This window comes from Phocoena sinus, chromosome 9 (assembly GCF_008692025.1).
Source record: "Phocoena sinus isolate mPhoSin1 chromosome 9, mPhoSin1.pri, whole genome shotgun sequence".
Taxonomy (NCBI): domain Eukaryota; kingdom Metazoa; phylum Chordata; class Mammalia; order Artiodactyla; family Phocoenidae; genus Phocoena; species Phocoena sinus.
Genome location: NC_045771.1, coordinates 62,498,843 through 62,513,805, shown reverse-complemented (window position 1 = coordinate 62,513,805; position 14,963 = coordinate 62,498,843). Strand labels below are relative to the sequence as shown.

Below are 14,963 nucleotides of genomic sequence, written 5' to 3'. Positions count from 1 at the left end.
TATTAAGTTTCTCAACAGAACGGGATTTCCAAATTTCTCTGGCCATAAGAATCACCTGGGTTGGGTGTTAAAAATACAGATTCTCAGGACCTTCCACAGAATTTTCTGATTCTGTAGGGAAAAGGGCCAAAAGGGCTGGATGGAGAATGCTCATGTTTCACAAGCTGTCTTAGTCTCTTTGGGATGCTATAACAGAATACTGTAGACTGAGTGACTTGTAAATAACAGAAATTTCTCATAGTTCTGGAGGCTGGGAAGTCCAAGATCAAGATACTGCCACATTCATTGTCTGGTTAGAGCCAACTCTCTGGTTCATTGATGGTCCTATTCTTGCTGTGTTTTCACAGAGGGCGGGAGCTCTCTGGGATTTCTTTTATGAGGGCACCAATCCTACTCATGAGAGCTCTGCCCTCATGACCTAATCACCTCCCAAAGTCTCTACCTCAAAATACCTTCGCATTTGGGGATTAGATTTCAACATATATACAGATTTGGAAGGAAACACACATTTATAGTCTATAGAAAAAGTGCTTACATGATTTTTAGGATAAAATAAATGTGGAAGAAACTATAACAAAGAATATCAAGCCATATCAGTATTACATAATAATAGTTTTGGGTTTTTTTTTAAACATCTTTATTGGAGTATAATTGCTTTAAATGGTGTGTTAGTTTCTGCTCTATAACAAAGTGAATCAGCTTTACATATACAGATATCCCCATATCTCCTCCCTCTTGCGTCTCCCTCCCACCCTCCCTATCCCACCCCTCTAGGTGGTCTGAAAGTACTGAGCTGATCTCCCTGTGCTATGTGGCTGCTTCCCACTAATAATAATAGTTTTGAATGTCAAATTTAGGTTTAAAAAAATGGCTAAGAATTAATGGAGAGACCTTACCAACACAAAGCCCAGAGAAATAACTGACAGCCACCCTCAGAGGGCCTAGTTATATACAAATGATTCATTCGTTAATTCAACAAACTTTCATTAAACATCTAAGATTGTACATCTAAAGCACTCTGGTAGATGTGGAGGGGACACACAAGATGAAGAAGTCAGAGTTCTTGCCTTCAAAGACCTAATTACCTATGTACATCTCTTGTGGGAAAATACAAACTGTTTGAGCTGGGTGTGGATTTTAAGTCCAGTAGTCCTTATTTTCCTGATTGAGAAAGCTTTCGATTAAGATTGTTTCAGCAAGCCTTTAATGAGAACTCTAACAGGCATTTGGGAGATACAGAAAACCTTGTGGCAGCAGTTGTGGTCATGATAAGAGAAGGACCAGAAGGGGCTGGGGAACCTTAAACTCGGAGTTGAAGGACACCTTCAGTGAGAGTTTGGCCTTGGCAGTTGCGGATGGTGATCATTCTTGTGTGAATGAGTCCAGGGGCGGGGGGATGAACGTGGGGGCTGGTGAACAAGAGAGGACAAGCAGAAATCAGTGTCGGAAGCTGAGGAAGGTGAATTAGGACTGATGAAGGTTTTGAATTTCTTGATCAGGCATTTGATTTTGATGTAATCTTTGGAAGATTTTGTAGTTGCAACTGAAGCCAGGGAATCATAGCAGAGTTTAACTAACCTCATACTTAAAGAGTAATTCTAAGGCATTGGTTCTGTCTTCTATTACTTTACACCCCCCCTTCCACCATCGCCCACAACACCCACACAATCATATACACACGTATGCAATTCTTAGCATAAAGCAGGTACAAAACTAAGTACTTAAAATACTTATATTGCAGCAATCTAAACTGGCTTAGTACTGATGTAAATACACAATTCTAGCTGGAAAGAAGTTTTTAAGTTCCAGGTAAGAAACAGCCAGGGTTGGAAAGACAATGGAAATGGAAATAAGACTGAGAACAAAGGACAGAAAAGCTGAGAGACGCTAGAAAAGAAACTATAGTTTCTTGTAGTGAATCATAAACTTACAGTGAAACAGAATTTAATGGCTAGTTGAGTATATGAGGTAAACTACTAGAGAGGAATTCAAAATAATTTTAAGGCTTTTCAGCTTGCCTGAACACATAAGAGGAAGAGCTCTGAGAGGAAAACATGGTTGAGTCACCAAATTGGGGATAATAAATTCTTCTTAAACAAATAATAAGCCATCCTAGTAGTGATATCCTGAACCTAAGAGTAAAATAGAAAACTCTAGATAGATATGAAAGGTAAATTCATGATCCCCTTCCCACTCAAATCTGAACTACCTCTGACCCCCAAAGAAATACAGAGTTTCTTAGAACCATATCTAGCTTTTCCACCCCCAAGGCCTTTCTGCACGTTCCCATAACCAGCTCAAGATCGTCATCCAGGAATAAAATCACTTGAAATATGAGGAAAACTAAGTAGAACTTGAGCCAGTGTAAGGCTCTCACCATCAGGGAGTGCCTCAGCTTTACTTAAGCAATTCACATTTGTCTTGACAGCAGCAGCGAGCGGGAGGAAGCCACAGACTGTTAGAACTGGGAGGAATCTTAAAGGTTAGCCTAGAGGTTAGAAGCATAGAATATTAAACCAATAAGGAATTTTAGAAATCATATAACCAGTATTTCCAAACATCTTCAAAGGTGAGGATCTCTTCTACTTATTTCCAGTGTTAAAATTTAAATCTTATTTTTGCAAATTATAAAATTCTATATGTACACTGTAAAAAATCCAAGCATTACCACACAGTATAAGTGAAAATGCAACTTTTCCCCTCCTCCAACATCAGCCAAAAGAGATGACTCCCTAGAGACAGCCTCTGTTAACATTTTAGTGAATATCATTAAAAGCCTGTGCTTTTAATGTTATATATAAAATATTTACTTAAATAGAATCATATTTCACATGATGTTGTGCGAGCTGCTATTTTCACTCAAAAAAAAAAGAAAGAAAATATCTTGACCTCATTTTTTTTTAACAGCTGTCAGTGTTCCAATATGTAAATGTACCATAACTTAGTTAACTAGCCCTTCCTTTAGAAGGACAATTTACTGTTTTCAAAGTTTTAGTATTATAAACAGTGTTGTGATGCTCATCTTCAAATGTTCACTTTTGTACACTCACCTAATTATTTCTGTGGGAAAATATCCTAAAAGTGGAAGTGTGACATCGTAGGCATGTACAATTAACATTTTGCATGCATTGCCAAATTGCCCTCCATAAAGGTGTGTGAAATTTTTGTTTCTAACCTAAGTGTCCATCAGTGGATGCGTGTATTAAAAAGTTGTGATATATATATATTTAATATATATATAAATATTATTCAGCTATAAAAAAACAAGGAAACCCTACCATTTTCAACAGCATGGATGGACCATGACAGCATTATGCTAAGTGAAATAAGTCAGAGAAAGACAACTACTGTATGATCTCACTTACATGTGGAATCTAAAAAAATCAAAAAACCAAAACCACCAAACTCACAGAAAAAGAGATCAGACTTGTGGTTACTGTAAGCAAAGGGTAGGAAGAGGAGAAATTGGAGGAGGGTGATCAAAAGGTACAAACTTTCAGTTATAAGATAGGTAAGTACTAGGGATGTAATATACAACATGATGACTATAGCTAAGATTGCTCTATGATATATAGGAAAGTTGTTAAGAGAATAGAGTCTAAGAGTTCTCATCACAAAGAGAATTTTTTTAATTTTTATTTTACCTATAGGAGAGGATGGATGTCAACTAAACCTATTGTGGTAATCATTTCACAATATATGTAAATCAAACCATCAAGCTGTATACTTTAAATTTATACAGTGATGTATATCAATTATTTCTCAATAATACTGGAAAAAATTTTGTTTTTATCCTCATTTTGTGAGAGTATGGCATTGTCCATATCTTCATCGATACTGAAAATTATATTTTTCATGTTTGCCAGTATGATAAACAAAAATCTTTTAAGTTGAAAGATTTTTATTGAAAAATGGCTTTTTAAATTTTTTACTATTATAATTTCTTCTTTTATGACTTGTCTGTCCCTGGCCTTTGCCCACTTTTCAGTTGGAGTGTTCATGAGGACCCTTCTTCAATATTAAAGAATTCCTAGACTCTCCCCCACAAAATAGTAGTAATACACATAATATTGACCAAGAAAATACATAATACAAAGTTACTGTTAACTTATTAATGGAAGGACTTCTACTTCTGATCAAGACAGAGTAACGGAGATCAGATGTATGCTCCTACCTGAAATAAGTAAAACAGATAATGTCACTCAAATACTGGATATTAGGGAAAAAATATTTATTCTTCCTTCCCTCCACCCAAGCCGCTGGCAACTGATTTTTTTTTCTGTCTCCATTGTATTGCCTTTTCCAGAATGTCATATAATTGGAGTCATACAGTATGTGGCCTTTTCAGACTGGTTTCTTTCACTTAGAAGTATGTTTTTAAGGTTCCTCCATGTCTTTTAATAGCAAATTTCTTTTTTTAACACTGATTAACATTCCACTGTATGGAGGTACCACAGTTTGTTTATCTACTCACCTATTAAAATACAGCAATCTTGAGAACGAAAAATGGAGCTGGAGGAATCAGGCTCCCTGACTTCAGACTATACTACAAAGCTACAGTAATGAAGACAGTATGGTACTGGCACAAAACCAGAAATATAGATCAATGGAACAGGATAGAAAGCCCAGAGATAAACCCACGCATATATGGTCACGTTATCTTTGATAAAGGAGGCAAGAATTTACAGTGGAGAAAAGACAGCCTCTTCAATAAGTGGTGCTGGGAAAACTGGACAGCTACATGTAAATGTATGCGATTAGAACACTCCCTAACACCGTACACAAAAATAAGCTCAAAATGGATTAAAGATCTAAATGTAAGGCCAGAAACTATCAAACTCTTAGAGTTTTCTCTTAGAGGAAAACATAGGCAGAACACTCTATGACATAAATCACAGCAAGATCCTTTTTGACCCACCTCCTAGAGAAATGGAAATAAAAACAAAAATAAACAAATGGGACCTAATGAAACTTAAAAGCTTTTGCACAGCAAAGGAAACCATAAACAAGACCAAAAGACAACACTCAGAATGGGAGAAAATATTTGCAAATGAAGCAACTGACAAAGATTTAATCTCCAAAATTAGCAAGCAGCTCATGCAGCTCAATAACAAAAAACAAACAACCCAATCCAAAAATGGGCAGAAGACCTAAGTAGACATTTCTCCGAAGAAGATACAGATTGCCAACAAACACATGAAAGAATGCTCAACATCATTAATCATTAGAGAAATGCAAATCAAAACTACAATGAGATATCATCTCACACCAGTCAGAATGGCCATCATCAAAAAATCTACAAACAATAAATGCTGGAGAGGGTGTGGAGAAAAGGGAAGCCTCTTGCACTGTTGGTGGGAATGTAAATTGATACAGCCACTATGGAGAACAGTATGGAGGTTCCTTAAAAAACTACAAATAGAACTACCATACGACCCAGCAATCCCACTACTGGGCATATACCCTGAGAAAACCGTAATTCAAAAAGAGTCATGTACCACAATGTTCATTGCAGCTCTATTTACAATAGCCAGGACATGGAAGCAAGCTAAGTGTCAATCAACAGATGAATGGATAAAGAAGATGTGGCACATATATACAATGGAATATTACTCAGCCATAAAAAGAAACAAAATTGAGTCATTTGTAGTGAGGTGGATGGACCTAGAGTCTGTCATACAGAGTGAAGTAAATCAGAAAGAGAAAAACAAATACCGTATGCTAACCCATATATATGGAATTTAAGAAAAAAAAAGAAAAGGTCATGAAGAACCTAGGGGTAAGACAGAGATAAAGACACAGACCTACTAGAGAATGGACTTGAGGATACAGGGAGGGGGAAGGGTAAACTGGGACAAAGTGAGAGTGGCATGGACATATATACACTACCAAACGTAAAATAGATAGCTAGTGGGAAGCAGCTGCATAAGCACAGGGAGATCAGCTCGGTGCTTTGTGACCACCTAGAGTGGTGGGATAGGGAGGGTGGGAGGGAGTGAGACGCAAGAGGGAAGAGATATAGGAATATATGTATATGTATAACTGATTCACTTTGTTATAAAGCAGAAACTAACACACCATTGTAAAGTAATTATACTCCAATAAAGATGTTAAAAAAAAAAAGACATCTTGGTTTCTCCCAATTTTGGACAATTGTGAATAAAGCTGCCATTAACGTTCATGTGGAGGTTCATGACATGTATTCAACCCATTTGCATAAATACTAAGAAGCGCTATTGCAGGTTCATACGGTAAGAGCATATTTAGTTTTGTAAGAAACTGCCAGACTATCTTCCAAAGTGTCTGTATCATTTTCCATTTGCACCAGCAACGAATAAGAGTTCTTTTTGCTCCACATTCTCACCACTGTTTGGTGTTTTTCAGTGTTTTGGTTTCTAGTAGGTGTGCAGTGGTGTCTCGTTTTAATTTGCAGTTTCTTAGGGAGGTATGATGTTGATCATTTTTTAAAAATATTTTATTTATTTTATTTTTTGGCTGCGTCTGGTCTTAGTTGTGGCATGCAGGATCTTCACTGAGGCATGTGGGATATTTCGTTGGGGCGTGCGGGCTTCCCTCTAGTTGTGGTGTGTGGGTTTTGTCTCTCTAGTTGTGGCGTGCAGGCTCCAGGTAGTGTGGGCTCTGTAGTTGTGGTTCAAGGGCTCTGTAGTTTGCAGCACGTGGACTCTCTAGAGGTAAGCGAGCTCAGTAGCTGTGGTGTGCGGACTTAGTGCACTTAGTTTCTCTGTGCAGATAGTAAGGGTAACTCAGGTGAAGCATGGGCCAAACATTTGGGTTAATAATGGAGTAAGGCTGAATTAGGACTATAACCCCTATTTCCTAATTCCCAATCAGATGCACTTTTCCCCTTCTACTTTTAACTCCATCACTAACTTGCTTTGGCAGAGACTGTTAATCATTTCTCCAATATTTATTCTTCTTTTCTTGCCCAGCTGAAGACTATATTTTCTAGCTTCCTTTACAACAAGGCATGGCCATGTGACCAGGTTCTGGCCAATAGGATGTGACTGAAAAACTTGTGTGTACCTTGGGTCATGCCATTGAAGGAAACACACCCTCACCCTTACCTTCCCCCTTTCCCACAGGTTGGAGCTTCTTTGGCCATGCAGTGAGGGCAATACTTTGAGGATAACAAAGAGCCTGAATCCCTGACCACCTGATCTGCTGTACTGACCTGGTCCACCTGAGTGGATTGTTTTATGAGAAAGAAGTCAGGTTCAATATTGTTTAAGCCACTATATTCTTTAAATATTATTATAGCCCAGCGTTTATCCTAATTAATCCATCTCCCCTATGATGTTGAATTATATCTTAATATCTCATGAAGTTTATATTCTAAAACAGTGATTCTCAATCTGTGAGTCACAGGACTGTGATAGTCTTTGGTGTTAATACAAAGGATCATGGGATTCGGATTCCAAACAAGTAGAGTCTGCAGACCAAACACCTGCATGACAAATAAAGACTGCAACTTTGAAATACATACGATGTGATTATATAATAAAATTTATTCAAAATCATTAATGAATTTCTTGAGATGCAGGTATGTTGGTGATGAAACTTTTAGCTTTGTACATGTGAAAAAGTTGACTTTGCTTTTTAATATTTTTTCACTGGTAACTCTAGGTTGATTTTTTCCAACAATATTGTTGGAGAGGATCAAAGAAAAAGAGGAACAAAATTGAAGGACTGACATTACCTGACTTCAAGACTTACTATAAAGCTACAGTGATTAAGACAATGTGGTACTGGCAAAAGAACAGACAGATCAATGGAACAAAGTCCAGAAATAGACACTTGCACTTACAGTTATCTGATCTTTGACAAATAAGTAAAGGCAGTTCAATGGAGAAAGGATAGTCTTTTCAAGAAATGATTGCTGGAACAACTGGACATCCATAGGCCAAAATGTGCATCTAGACACAGACTTTGTACCTTTTGCAAAAATTAACTCAAAATGGATCATAAACCTAAATGTAAAGCAGAAAGCTATAAAATTTCTAGAAGATAACATAGGAGAAAGTTTAGATAACTTTGAGTTTGGTGATGACTTCTTAGATACAACTACAGAGGCATAATCCATGGGAAAAAAAATGGGTAAATTGGATTTTATTAAAATTAAAAACTTCTACTCTGCAAAAGACACTATGAAGAGAATGAGGAGACAAGCCACAAACTGGAAGAAAATATTTTCAAAAATACATCTGATAAAGGACTGTTATTTAAATTATATAAAGAAATCTTAAAATGCAACAATAAGAAAGTGAACAACTCAGTTAATAAATGGGCAAAAATTCTGAACAGGCACCTCACCAAAGATGGTATACAGATTGCAAAAAGGTATATAAAGAGATGATCAATGGGATTTCCCTGGTGGTCTGGTGGTAAAGAATCCGCCTTCCAATGCAGGGGATGCAGGTTCAATCCCTGGTTGGGGAACTAGGTTCCCACCTGTGCACAGAGAAAGAGAGATACCAAAGACCTAGAGAGTTCCATCCTAATCTTTCAGTTAAGTCCTATTCTTTATTAGACAGTGACCCTTTGAGGGGGTCATTAGCCCTAAATCTGCCAAGACCAAGGCACAGCTATGAACTCTGGGCTAAGGTTTGCCCAAATCCCAGCACAGTTCCTAGTGAGAAGCAGGATTATACTGAATGGCACATGATAAAATGAAATTCTCCACCTGCAGTGAATGAGGTGTCCCTTTTTGATGCCATCACCAGCATTTTTCTTGCAGAAGTTCCAGTGAATGATACTGGGGTGGAGGTGTGGGAAGTTGTATTATTTATACATAAATCCAAGCTGGTGTGGCAATGAAAAGAATTACCTTTCTCCTTAGTGTAAAATAAACCTCCTCTCTTCATTGTAGCTTTAATTTTGAAGGGAAAGGAAGTTATTAATTAACAAAAGTTAATGTTTTTAATTAAACATTTGTTCTATTTTCACATGTGCACACAAATTTGCATAAAGATATAACTAAACCTGCTGAGAGTATAATAGAAGCTTTGTTTTGCTATGTAGAGAGCACAACTGATCACAAGAATTAAACCAAAATTGGTCAATATATTTAGTACATATTCTTGAGTACATCTAATATCTGTATTACACAATACAGTAAATAACTTTATTTTTGCCAATAAAATGTAGCTTAACCCTTCTTTAAATTTCTATCACCGATAAAAATCAGACAACAAATTTAATAATAATTTTTAAAATGTCATTTTTTCCAAAATTTACTTTAAAGATTATCTTAATTTTAATCTCCTAGCAACTCTGAAGAAAAAGCGTTTTTCTTATTAATGAACTGAGCTTTCGAGAGATTCGCATGTATAGCTCTTATTAAACACATTGGTAATAATAATAGCTTAAGCTCTATCTCAGCAGCTTACTCTTGGACAGGTACCAAGAGTATAGATGATGCGTCAAAGATGAGTCAGAATATAAAAGGATTTCAGAGCTGTAGAAAACAGTAAATATCTGCCTGGATGAATGGTAGAGCACATATTTGCGTTATGGTGGCCATTCACCAAGAGGCACAAGGGCATTCTGCCTCACTTGCTCTTATTGGCTGAGAGCCTAAGGAGCATTCAGAACGTTAAAAATATAAACAGTGCACTAAAATATTTTGTATTATATATAGATGAATAATTTGTGTCTATATATATCCATATTTACATTTTAATGCATGTATATAAGTTGATATGTATGTTTTCTTTTTCTCTCCAGTCCTAAGCAAACACCAGTCTACTTTCTGTCTCTGTTGGTTTCCCTATCCTAGATTTTCATATGAATGGGATCATATAGTACATGGACTTTTGTGGCTGACTTCTTTCACTTAGCATATTTTCAAGGTTCATCCAAGTCACAGCATGTAACAGTATTTCATTCCTTTTCATGGCCCAATAATATTCCACTGCACTATATTTTGTTTATTCATTCATCCACTGATAGACAGTTGGATTGTTTTCACCTTTTGACTGTTTTGAATGATGCTGCTATATGTGCAAGTTTTTGTGTGGGCATAGGTCATCATTTCTCTTGGATATACATGTAGGGGTAGAATTGCTGGGTCGTATGGTGACTCCAGTCATTTGAGGAAATGTGAGACCATTTTTCAAATTGTCTGCATCCTTCTATATTCCCACCAGCAATACATGAAGTTTCCCATTTCTCCATATCCTAGCTTGGATATACCTTTAAGCAATATTGCTTTGCTAAGAATGGTGGAATAGAAGGAAAGGAGGGCAACACCCCGAGGACCTAGTAGAGGCCACACAGCTTTGGACAGCCTACTTTCCAATTCTTTTAAAGTGAGAGATAATAATCTCTATCTCATTTAATCCACTGTTATTCTGGGTCTCTGTTAATGGCAGCCTAACACAATTCCTAACTCATGTGGTCCTGTTAACACATCTGGAAACTGGGAAGCCCTCAAAAAACTCATTGAATACGTATGGATATTTTCTGTGGAAAAGTTTCTTTGTGATCCTGTTACACTCTGGAAAATGCACATTATTTCTTTCACAATTTAAGATTCCATCATTCAATAGCCGTTCTCTTCTTAGAAATTGTTTCCGGTTCTCAATAGCACATTGTGGGTGCTCTGCAAGATTGAAACAACAACTTGATACCCGGAAACAATGGAAGTGTTATAGATGGAGCAGTTTTTTAAATGGGAAGGAAAAGTACTCACTGTGGCGATGTAGGATGAGCACCAGTTTATTATTTCCTCCCTCAAGTATTATCCCAAATGTTAGGACAACACAAATAATGATGAAAAGTCATTTAAAGCTTTATCTTAAACTCTAGGAGCCCAAGGAATCTCAGTGCCATGTTGACTAGACTGTATCACATGTCTGTTCACTTTTAGACATTGTTTTAGAAACCGCTTTTAGCCTCCATGATAGGTTATTAGACTCATGGCCCAGGTTTCCACCTTGACCTTTTGTAAGGTAAAAGGAAACCTGAGTAATTAGTTCCATAAATCAGCTTTCTTGCTCACTTTCCCCAGTGCCTGTGTTCTAATTATCTGCATCTTGAGGAGATACTTTGAACACACAAGCAACCTGCCATTCTACTGGCTCTAGATATCTAGATTTGGCTCATTAACAAATGTTAAGTATCTGCCACAAAGCCAGCCTTTGATAAATAGGGTTTCTAACACGTTTTCATGTAACTAGTAAATCACCATTGGTGGAAGGGAGAACATTAGAATCAGGAAATGTTGTGATTTATTTCTCTCTCAATGCTGTGATTACTGATTGATACATTCAGCCAACATTTACTGAGCACCTACTGTGATAGAAATAGAACTTCATTCTGTTAAAAATAATCTGTTTCTTTTAAACTCCCTAACCTAGGTTTTAACACATAAGTTAATGGTACTTGGAATCAAATATTTTAAAACAAAATATCTTAGTCATCTCTTTTTTGCAAGGAAGGTTTTTTTTCCTCATTTTAAAAGGATTTTTTTCCTTTTTTCCTTTTTACAAACAGGATAATCATTTGGCTTGTGTTGTCAACAGATTCATATGAATGTTTCTTATAAATGTCAAATATATAGGAGCAATGTTTTTCTCTCCCCAAATTTCTCCTGAATCTCAGGTTTTTATAAATTTGCTATTTTGTAGATCCTATTCATCAGTATTTGTTTATTCATAACCATTTCTCAAGGCCTTGATATTTGCTCAGCTCCACATTTTGTGCCGTACTGGGACAGGCTCAAATCCATCTGTGACAAACAGAAGCCTCAAAGAATATATCCAAAGAATAATGTCAACTTTAAAGGTTATATAAATTCCTGGAGCTGTACCATCTTATTACCTTTCTATTAAAATGTCAACATCTTCTCCTATACTTTTTCACTTTGCATCTTGGTCAGATACCTTTCTACCTTGAGATTAAACTAAATCTCTTGGTTCAGACAACTCTGGAGTCAAACTTCTGCTCAACATCCTATTGGCTGAATGCCTTTATGGTACTCTGGGCAGTGTTTTCATCTGTAAAATAGGGATAATATTCTACCCACAGGACTGGGTTGCTGTAAGGATTAAATGTAAAGTATACAGCATATGCCTGGCACAGAACAAGCAGCCCATTCTTGTCACCTGTGAATTTCAGACTTGTTTGTATCATTACTCAATAATCATCTTTCGTTCCACCCTGTTAAATTGTTTCAATCAGTGACTATTCAATGAACTTTTTAATAAATATATAACACAATCAGGGATGAGTCATAGCACATTGGGACTGCTTTTCAGCATACATGATTTTAGGAAGGAACTATTCCAACACGATTTCTTCATGTGATCACTGCAGGGTACTCAAAAAAGAAGGGTTTGGTTCTTTCCTGATAACAAAGAATAAGAGAAGATGAAATTACTATAAGAGTCAGTAACTTAAGTATAAAAGATATATGAATATATGGGAATGAAAAATACATATACAGGTTTTTTTTTTTTTTCACAGAGCCTTTTTACTTTAAGCCCAAACTTGATTCCCAGGTACAGGGCTCTGTAACTTTCCTTGGCATTGAAGTCATGAAGTCTCCTGTCCTCTAAAGCCACGGCAAAAAAAAAAAAAAAAAAAAAAGCCACGGCAGTCTGCAGTGGAAGCAAGCAGCACGCGCTAAGCACAGCACAGTGGGAACCCCGGGGCGTTCGCTGCTGCTCCCACCTGTAGGCCAGGTCATTGTGACGCAAATGCTTTGGACACGTGGCACACCTGCGGGAGAGCAGGGGCGGGGTCACCCTGGGCGGCAGATCCGAGCAGGGTGTACCCTAGGAGATGGGGGTCGAGGAAAGACCCCAGGGAATAGAGAGAGGGAGACTCACTCCCCCAATCCCGGACCCGCCCCAAACAAGGTGAGGCCATCGCCCTCTCCCTCCTCTGGGTCCCTGGGTCTTGCTGGGAGGGGTCGCCCGCCGGGGATTCTTCGGAGGGGAGAAGCGGGGAGGGGAGACGACGGTGGGGCCCCGGCCCCTGGCGCTCGCGGAGAGGCGAAGGCACCCGCTCCCCCCGGCCACTGCGCTGCGCTGCGACGCTCACGGGTTCCGCCGGCTGCTATTCCGGCTGGCGGCGACCGCCGCAGGAAGGGCCGGTTCCTGCGCTCCTCCCGCCCCCTTCCCTCGCCTTCTGCTGACGCCGACGTCGGATGAGGGAGCTGGAGGGACGCTCGGATCGCGGCCGGGAGACTCCTAGGGGCCGAGGCTCCGAGGTACCTGCCCTACGGGGCCGTGGCGAGGGCGAGCTGGGCGGGCTGCAGGCTGCATTGGGAGACGCCCGGCAGCCGGGGCGGTCGGGGGCCTGGGGCTGCCAGCCCTCCGTAGGCGCCGGTGACAAGCAGGTCGCCTCTTCCTGCCCCCCTGTCCCTGTGCAAGAACCGCCGCAGCCCTTTCCCCTTCCCCGCCGCCGCCCTGGGGCCTGGGAAGGTCTGGAGGATGCGCGCGCGCCTCGAGAGCGCGCGTCAGCCCCGGTGGGGCGCGGAGGGAAACGTTCCGCGCTCCAGCCCCATCTGTGGACCCGGCGTTTGCAGCATCCCCTTCCCCGCCCACCCACCCCACCCACGCAGTGCCTCGCCTTCCCAACGCCTCCGGCCCCAGGACCCCGAGGTCCCTCCTGGGCAGGGACTTGCGTCCGGGGCTGACTTGTTGACGAGTTCACCTGCCGCGGCTCCTGGTGTTTGCTTTTTCTCTTCCTTTAGCCCGTCTTTGGCGGAGGTGGCAGGGAGCAGATGGGTACTCTTTATAATCACTAGTACCGGGAGGCCTGAGCTTGATCTCCCGCGGGCGAAGTGCTCACCAACCTCGGACCCGACTGGAGCGAGAGTCCCTAAGCAGGCCAGGTCCTTGCCAACCCTGGCGCGCCCGTTTCCTTTAGGTGCTGCTGACACCGCCTTTCCTGCCTCGCGGCTATCGCAGCTCCTGCTTCCTCTAGAAAGGAACATATCCTGTTACCGCGTCTGCCTTTGCCCAGAGCGGCTCCCCATTAACGTTTCCCATTGCCTTTTTACTTGGAGTGCCCCGAAGGCCCCTCAACTTCTCTTTGGGGGTCTTAAAAATAGTGCGTGCGCCCTTTCTCTGGCGAAAGGCATTAACTGGCTGGTTGGGGGAGAGTTCTAGTTCAAAAAGGGAATCAGGTTCTCTTCTGTTTAGATAGCATAAAAAATTATCACGAGAAAGGGTGCTGGGTGGCAGCCTTAGTAACTGAGATCTGGTAACTTTATACAAATTATCAGGGCCTGGAAAATGTACCACCAGCTGGTTTGAAAATGCTATTGAATGTAGGAAGAAACGCACATAAGGCATTGGCCATTAAGGTCCTATAAATTATGACTCATTGCAAACATGTTCATGTCTAAACATTTCAGTAAAGCCTCACCAGAAAAATGTCAGGTTGGTTTCTGTGGACCTTTAGTTTTTCTGAGATCTGAACTGTTCCTTGGGGTGGGGGAATGAAATAGGAAACGCTTATTACTTTGAAATCTGTGCTCCAGACTCAATTTCTTACCTTCTGTTTAAAACACACATTTTTTACTTTTGAGTGAATTTTCAAACCATTCTTTTTGTTTTTGTTGTTTTAGGTTGCAGTCTTTATTTTTGAAACATCATGTGTAGAGAATACCATAGGGGCAAAATCAGTTTATAATCCTTAATACTTCGATTATCATTGTTTGGTTTCAGACTGCCATGTATATATTTAATTTAAGGAGATGTAGCTTTCTAATTGGATCTTTTTTGCATCACAGAGGTAAAGAGTTGTACTGTCATTAAAGATGAATCTTTAGAAAATGACAGTTAAGCTACTGAGTACTCATTATAATAGTGGAGAGACCCAAGGCTAAAAAAACTGACCTTGGACACTCCATCCATGGGACATTACATGCTAAAGACACTGGATGGTAAATGCCTAGCAAGTTTATTTTATAGCTGTCTTTGCTTCATTTG

The 14,963-nt window shown here is 39.6% G+C and overlaps 1 protein-coding gene across 11 annotated transcripts in view; it reads left to right on the top strand.

Annotated features, from left to right (window-relative positions):
- The first annotated feature begins 12,768 nt into the window (after positions 1-12,768).
- ICA1 (islet cell autoantigen 1) overlaps positions 12,769-14,963 on the top strand; it is a 145,309-nt gene continuing 143,114 nt past the window's right edge. For 7 of the 11 annotated variants that reach the window (XM_032643867.1, XM_032643877.1, XM_032643872.1 and 4 more), the window contains exon 1: positions 12,769-12,881. The gene's annotated coding sequence lies outside the window, so the exon portion shown is untranslated. Of the gene's footprint in view, positions 12,882-13,079; positions 13,235-14,963 lie in introns of those variants that run through there. The other 4 variants (XM_032643869.1, XM_032643868.1, XM_032643870.1 and 1 more) reach the window with 3 other exon arrangements.